Source organism: Scyliorhinus canicula, chromosome 20, assembly GCF_902713615.1.
Source record: "Scyliorhinus canicula chromosome 20, sScyCan1.1, whole genome shotgun sequence".
NCBI lineage: Eukaryota > Metazoa > Chordata > Chondrichthyes > Carcharhiniformes > Scyliorhinidae > Scyliorhinus > Scyliorhinus canicula.
In genome coordinates, this window is record NC_052165.1 from 93087790 (window position 1) to 93096289 (window position 8500).

The window sequence follows — 8500 nt, forward strand, 5'->3', positions numbered from 1 at the left end:
TAGGGCGAAACCAACATTATTAATGTGTGACTGAAGGCATTCGTGGGTGTGGCTCTGAAATGTTGAAAAAGACCGTTTGCGCTCAAACCAGACTTATGACCAGTGATTTTGGCATCACCCTCGCAGGGGAATTGTGGGTCAGATTCCATGAAGAGCAGCAAAGCATTTGTGGTAATATTACGGAAACTCCTCTGGATTAGAATATCCATAAGGACTGTTGCCATCAAAAGGGTTTTTTTCCTCAGAGTTTATTCAATCAAATAAAATTTAGAACATGTTTGCATGGCGTTGGTGACGGTGGAAAGGTGTTATTGCATCTGTAGATGTTGTCCTATTTTCTCTTCATTAAATAGATGCTTAAATTTAACATTTTAAATGGCCACAAGTGATCTTGGATTTTAACTTATGTTGATTTCAGACAATTCCTCATAATGGACAAATTTCAAAACGTGGTGGCAGCTGGTTCCCAGTTACCCGCTGGAACACGGCATCAAGAGTCACAACATTCCACAGTTTGGTGTCTGAGGGTGTGTGTGTGAGAGAGTCACAGAGTTTGGAGATTGAGGGAGGGGGGAGTGAGTGAGTCCCACAGTTTGGAGGCTGAAGGAGGGACTAGTGAGTGAGTCCCACAGTTTGGTGGCTGAGTGAAGGGGGAATGAGGGATCCCACAGTATTGAGACTGAGGGAGGTGGGTGTGACGGGGGCCCACAGTTTGGAGACTGAGGGAGGGGGAGTGAGGGAGTCCCATAGTTTGGAGGCTGAGGGTGGGGCAGTACGGGAGTTTTGAACAGGGCGTTGATGAAGGGTTTACAGGGTAGATGGGGGTGATAGGGGGAGGGTGGTGAGCGACGTGTCCCGGGTACTTATCTTACAGTCCTGCTCCCAGTAGGATTTGGGAACCAGTTGGATCGGGAGGTGAGTTTTCATCATTCTCGGAGACGCCATTTTCGCAAGGACACCTGTACCTGCGGTGAAATGGACATGTTTCAACATTGCGGTACAATAATCTTACTCACATTGTAAACCCGACGCTCCCCAGTGTACGGGTCCTCCATGGACACCCACTCTCACAGGGGTACGGGTCCCCCATGGGCACCCACTTCCCCCGAATGGGCACCGACTCTCCCCGGGGTACTGGTCTCCCCACGAGCACTGACTCTCCCCGGGGTACAGGTTCCCCCCTCCCCCGCCACGGCCACTGACTCTTCCCGGGGTACGTGTCCACCGACTCTCCCCAGCGTCTGGGACCCCAAGGGCACCGACTCTTGCCGGGGCACGGGTCCCTCCAGGTGCGCGGACTCTCCCCACACTGACACTCGAGTCTGCTCCGCCCTCAATCGCGCCTGTGGCTAATCTTTTCCCTCACCTTTGCCTCACTCACGTCCTCTAACCTCGATTTTCCCATCAGCCTCCACAAATCTCTCGATCTATCTACTCGGTGACTGAGCGACACACAGTTATCTGGGGGTAGGGGGTGGAGGGAGATTTCAAAATATTCACATCGCTCCGAGCAAAGACATTTCCCCTTCGTCTCAGGCCAAAATGGACGACTGCTTACCCTGAGACAGTGAACGTTCCCCCTCACCCCGTGACTGGCGCTCCAGCTGGGGCGCAGGGCAGGGTGGGTGGGGACTGGAAACAGTCCCTCAAAAATGAGGTTGCCTTTCGTTTCCCTAAATTCCAAGGAATACAGACCGTTCTCGTTCTCTCCTCATTGCGGGGGTGGGGTATTCCCTCTTATCCGAGGAGCAAGACCTTCCTCTCCCCCTCTGGCAAATATTGGGAAGTTAGATTCAAAACAAAATTACTGATAGGGAATCAGCTGCGCTGGGGGTTTGTGAGTTTAGACACGTAGCAGGATGTAGCAGATGCTTTGTTAGGCAAAGTGGACAGGAACAGCCTCAGACCCCAGCGCAAAGCCACACCCAGTTGCAAAGCAGAGCTCCATCTCTCTGGGAGAAGCAAACTGTTGTGATTAAAATTCGGCAGCAGGCTTCTGTCTGAGCAAAAACATGAAGATTCTATGCTGAAGCGAAAGAAAGGTTCCCAAAAGAAAGCTATCTGCTCTGTGTGGAAATTACTTCCTGGATTCGGCTCACCAAAACCTATGGGATGTTGTTTTGAGGCGCTGTATTCATGCGGCTGAGGGAAGTTTTAACATTTTGGTAGGAGGGAGTTGTTTCATAAGTAAACTGTCTGCATATCTGCTATTGTAGCTCATTATAAATGCTGTTTTCTGTTGCTCTTAATTTTCTTAATTTAGAGTACTCAATTCATGTTTCCATTAAGGGGCAATTTCGCATGGCCCATCCTCCTACCCTGCACATCTTTGGGTTGTGAGGGAAGAAACCCACGCAAACACGGGGAGAATGTGCACACTCCACACGGACAGTAACCCAGAGCCGGGACCGAATTTGCGACCTCGGCGCCGTGAGAATGCTAATTGCCGTGTGTTTTGGAGTTGAATAAACGTTTTGTTATTTGAATAACATAAGACAAGACTGAACCGCCCCACACCCTCTTCACGTGGTTTCATGTCTTTTCACACATTTCTTTCCAAATCGTAAAACATAAATAGTTACGAACTGGCGTTCCCAGATTCCCCGATGGGGTTTGGGTTGCCCTCATGATGTATGTCAGTGAGGGTAACGTCACGAGGATGTCCCTCCATAGATAAGGGGACTATAAGTGGACACATTTCTCCTGACACGATTTCCGTGCTGGGGACAGTTGTAAGACTCAACGACTTTGATGCTCCACCCCCCTGCCCGTCCCCTATCTCGCCAACCCCTCCACTCTGTCTCGCCCACTACCACCAACGCCCCCCCCTCCACCCCCCACGGCCTTGCCCCCGCGTCACAACTAGTCTAACCAGTTTGCAGAGTATTATCCATGAAGTATTCGAGGGCGGGAACGCGACGATAGATGGGAGCTCGTTTATACATCCCCACATCACCATTCTGACTAATCAGATCCACAATTTCCTGCATCCATGTACTTCCTGTGGAGAGAAAAAAGAGACAGAGAATGAGAGAGCGAAAGAGAGAAAGAGAAGGTGAGAGAGACAGACAGAGAAAGAGTGACAGATTAAGGAGAGAGAGAAGGAGAGAGACAGAGACAGAGAGCGAGACAGGCAAACCGAGAGTGAGAGAGAACATTGAACATAGAACATAGTGCAGAAGGAGGCCATTTGCCCCATCGAGTCTGCACCGACCCACTTAAGCCCTCACTTCCGCCCTATTCCTGTAACCAAATAACGCTTCCTCCCCTTTTTCGGTCACTAACGGCAATTTATCATGGCCAATCCACCTAAGCTGCACGTCTCTGGACTGTGGGAGGAAATCTGAGCACCCGGAGGTAACTACCTAGACGCGAGGAGAACGTGCAGACTCCACACAGACAGTGACCCAGTAGGGAATCGAACCTTGGACCCTGATGCTGTGAAGCCACAGCGCTATCCACTGTGCTACCGTTCAGCTCAAGAGAGACAGAGAGAGAGAATGAGAGAGAGACAGAGAAAGAGAGATAGAGCGGAACTGGGAGAGGGATAGAGAGAAAGAGAGACAGAGAGACAGAAAGAAACAGTGAGAGAGAGTGACAGAAGGAAAGAGAGACAAAAAGAGGGCGATAGACAGAGAGAGTCACAGACAGAGTGAGAGATACAAGGCAGAGGGAGAGAAAGAGAGAGATACAGAGTGCGAGGGAGACACACACAAAGAGCGAGAGAGGGAGACAGATGGAGAGAGTTAGAATGAAAGTGAGACAGAGGGAGAAACTTGGCAGACAGAGAGACAAGGACAGCAGGATCGAGACACAGAAGTAAAGAGAGATAGAGGGAGGCAGTGTCAGACAGAGAGAGAGAGTGACAGACAGAAAGGGAGACAGAGGGAGACAGAAAACAAGAGACAAAGTGAGAGATTGAGATGCAGAGTGAGAGAGAGACACACAAATAGCGGAATTGAATGAGAGAGATAGAGACAGAAGGAGAGGCAGAGAGACAGAGTGAGAGAGAGAGACAGAGCGAAAAGACGCAGTGAAAGAGCGAGAGGCTGAGAGAGAGAGAGAAAACAGAAGGTGTCGTGTTTTTCACCCTGGGGAAACACGGACTGCAACTGGATGCAGCTGTAGTGGAAAGCAGACACCAAACTTAGACGTTGGTTCAATAGGATTTATTGATCATCTGAAACAGTGCACACAGCTTGCTGTGGATTGTCACTCTACTACTCTAAGTGTGATAACTATAACTATCTAGACCACACTAGCTCTGAGTCACGTGTGGAAAGTGCTAACTGACATATACACCCTGTCTGTCACTACAGTTGTCACCAGTAGAAAGAGACAGAGTGCTGATGACTCGTTTATATTATCGTGGGAAAACTTCTTCTAGTATTCTGCCTGGTGATTGGTTGTGTTCTGTCTGTGTGTTGATTGGCTGTACTGAGTGTCTGTCACTGCCTGTCTGCATCTCATTATGTGCACGAGTGCATATTATGACAGAGACAGAGAGATAGATCGAGACAGAGAGACAGAGATACAGAGGCGGTGAAATGAAATGCCTCAAGTCGGCTTCAAATGAAGTTACTGTGAAAAGCCCCTAGTCGCAACATTCTGCCGCCTGTTCGGGGAGGCTGGTACGGGAATTGACCCGTGCTGCTGGCCTACCTTGGTCGATTGAGAGACAGATGGAGATAGATCGTGACAGAGAGACAGATAGAGATGCAGAGGCAGTGAGAGTGAGAGACAGAAGGAAAGAGACAGTCAGAGAGACACAGAGGGAGACCGACTGACAGACAGAGAGTGGCAGAGAGGGAGCGAAACAGAAGGAAAGGGGACAGAGGGAGTGCGACATGAGAGAGCGAAGACACCAAGCGAGAGAGGGAGACGGAGAGAGAGACCGGGAAAGTGATACAGGGCGAGACAAAGAAACAGAGGCCGTGAGTGAGAGACTCAGAAGGAAAGAGAGAGAGAGAGAGGGAGGCAGCGAAAGTGAGCGAGACAGAGGGAGAAAGAGTCAGAAGGAAAGAGAGGCAGAGAGACACATTGAGAGACAAAGAGGGAGAGGGAGACAGGGAGAGAGGCAGAAGGAGAGAGATACAGAGTGAGAGTGCTAGAGACAGAAAGAGAGACTGACAGAGACACAGAGATTGTGAGAGAGAGACAGAAGGAAAGAGAGAGAGAAACAGAGGGAGACAGAGAGAAAGAGTGAGAGAAGAGAGACAGAGAGAGGCAGAGAGAGAGAAACAAGGAGAGGGTAGAAAGAGATCAAGAGGCAGATAGACAGAACGAGAATAACAATGCTGTCAGCTTTAAACTGCCTGAGGGCAGCAAATCGTACCCAACCATTTATTTTAAAGGGATCATCAGGTTGCATTTTTTTAAGTGCTGGTGAATTTTTGATGTCTCCAAAAACTTATTCTTCTGTGTTATTCCTCCAGCAAACAATGATGTTTCTTCACTGGAGATTGTGTGTTGCACTATGCTGACTGGTCTGGGGTTGAGCTCAGAGTAACAATTCTTAGCAATGTGATTTTTTTCCTTTGCATTTGGAACAAAACTTGCCAAACGCTGGGCACAGCCTTAATCTGCGCTTTTGAAACATCTTTTACCCAGAAATACTTCCTCCTTAACTTTAACATGCGTGTTGCTGGGCGAAGAGCTCCAGGAGCCTTCCTGCCTATTCTTGGACGTTTCCCACCTTTTTCGAAAAAGGGCGGCAGTCGGAGCGCTTTCCTCCCAGGAGACGCCACCGTTACTGAGAAACATTTCAGAATGCTGTGCTGCTCGCTCGGGAGCCTGACACATCCTGACTATTTGTTCTAAAGGCAGCTTCCATTCCCTCAGCAACCGTTCCCTCAGCAACCGTTCCCTCAGCAACCGTTCCCTCAGCTTATTCTCATTCACACCAAACACAACCTGATCCCGAATCATGGAAGATTCCATCACAGAAAAATTACAAGTTTTAACTTTTAACTTTAAATCAGTGATGGAATGATCCATAGATTCTTCTGTCTTCTGTAAGCGTGATCTAAACGCATAGCGATCACAAATTTCTTTCTTGCTGGGGGTGCAATGTTCATCAGATCTTCGAATTACAACGTTAACATGTTTACTATCTTTATCGTTTGCAAATGTAAACGTATTAAAGACAGCAATTGCTTCGGGCATTACCGCTGTGAAGAGCATCTCTACCTTACACAAGTCGTTTTTAAATATCACGGGAAAAAAATCTCTACGTGATCTTTCGGCCCTCCAAATTTAAAGTTGTTTCTTCCTTCCTCTCTAAGTGTCCAGCCCACCACCTATTCAGCATCTCTGTGCCGTGCGGGGTTTAAACATTCAAGTCTATTTAGAGTTCTTGAACGCAAGTTGAAAGCTAAAACAAAAAGGGAACAATGCCACGATTCACGGTGGGAGCTCCTCAACGAACAGCCGCGCCGCTGAACACACCGGGACCAGTTTCTAAAAACTTCCTGAACGGGATTCTCTGATTCAGAGGCAAAGTGTTGACGCCATTGTCAACGCTATCGTGTTTCTCAACGGCGTCATCATGGCCTCAGAAGCAGCGATTCTGACCCCTATAGGGGGTCAGCTGGGCACTGGAGTGACCCACGCCGCTCCATCTACCTATCTCCGGCGTCAGATGGGAGCCATGGGTCTGCGCATGTGCAGTGGAACCGGCGCCAAAGCGCACATGTGCAGTGGGACCAGCGTCATTGGCACGCATGCGTTGTGGCTCCCTACTCAGCGCCGGCCCCGATGCAACATGGCGTCGGGCTGCAGGGGCCGGCTCGGAAGAAAGGAGGCCACCAGCTCCAGAGGCTGGCCCGCCGATCCGTAGGCCCCGATCGCGGGCCAGCCCACAGCGGAGGACACCCCCAGGGTCGGCCCCACTCTTCCAACACAAGACCGCTCCGGATGTATCCACGCTGGGAGGAGGGGTGGGCTCTTAGAGCGGCCCCCAACAGGCGCCGCGCCGCGCCGACTGCACCAGCGCCATGGCGAAGATTCTCTGGACTTGCATCGGAGCGGCGTGGCAGGATTCGCGCCCGTCCAGCCATTTCTCCGTCCCGGTCCCATGATGAGAGAATCCCGCCCTATGTGTCCGTGAGATCAAATATAGCCGATTCACTAAAGTTTGACTACCAGTGCCAGTTTCCTGATCCATTTCATTTCTTGTATTGATCTCTGCGACCGGTGAGTATTGAGAATTCTGTTCAAGTGCGGGCGCTGATAATATCTCGCACCACGTATGATATCTCTCTCACTCTATCTCTGCCAACTCTTCCTTCGCTTTCTCTCATTCACGCCATTGAGTAACGAAAGACTGAAAAATCATCAAATCTCGGTGGACTTTGTGACTTCACTTAATTATGTTATAGTTTTTTTCTCAGTGATTAGTACCATCGAACCCTGGTGCCATGTAATGGTCTTTATGGATGGCCTGATTTATATTACAAAAATACTTGCAGCTAAAGCTATAAACAATGTATTAACAATAACTGTGGGCCAACTATCTCCACAATAACAGATGCCTTACGGTATGCTCACGCAGAAGCAACCTCTCGCGCAGCTCCCTAGTCAGTCTGAGGTCACCTGACGAACATTCACTAATCAACTAATGAGACTCCTGGAGGTCAGTCGCTGAATTACAACACAGCCATGATATCACTACAGATCCCTCCCTCTGCAGCATGGGCCCCTCTAACTCTAGCGTGGTCCCCCTCCCTCCAGCGTGATACCCTCCTCTCCAGCGTGAGTCCCTCCTCTCTGGCGTTGATCCCTCCACTCCAGCGTGGGGCCCTCTCCCTCCGGCGTGGGACCTCGGATCTACTCACCTGCTTTGGGGTAGGTGGCGATGAGCAGGTCATCGGGCTTTGCCTGGAAGTTTTTCACCGTCTCCCAGTTACCAGCCACCCAGGCGGGAAAGGGGACATCTTCCAACAGTTTAAGCTGCGGCCTCCTAACTGTGATGCCTCGCGCCTCCGGACGATAGTCCAGCTCCATCTCCAGGATCCTGAAACTGGGCAGCACCATGGTCAATTCATTCTGGACCGAAAGGCTCCCGTCTCCCTCACCCCCACCCCCTACTGACCGTCACACACAGGGACCGAGAGGCTCCCGTCTCCCTCACTCACAACCCCCCCCCCCCCCCCACAATGCCCCTGACCCTCAGGGACCGAGACCGATACATACACACACACAGACACAGACAAACACACGTTCACATTTGCACACTCACCCTCACACCCGCACAAACTCAGAGACACACATTAAGACACACACACATTCAGAAACACACCCTCAGACACAAACACTCAGTCGCACACACAATCACACACTCAGACACTACCCTACACGCTCAGACACACACCCTCAGACATACCGACACAAACTCAGACACACACACTCAGACACACACATTCTGACATTCAGACACACACTCAGACACACACATTCAGACACACACACTCAGACACACACATTCCGACATTCTGACACA

At 50.1% G+C, this 8500-nt stretch overlaps 1 pseudogene; it reads right to left on the reverse strand.

Moving 5' to 3' along the window:
* Nucleotides 1–8034, reverse strand: part of LOC119954804 — a 68550-nt pseudogene extending 60516 nt beyond the window's left edge.
* Between the last annotated feature and the right edge of the window lie 466 nt (nt 8035–8500).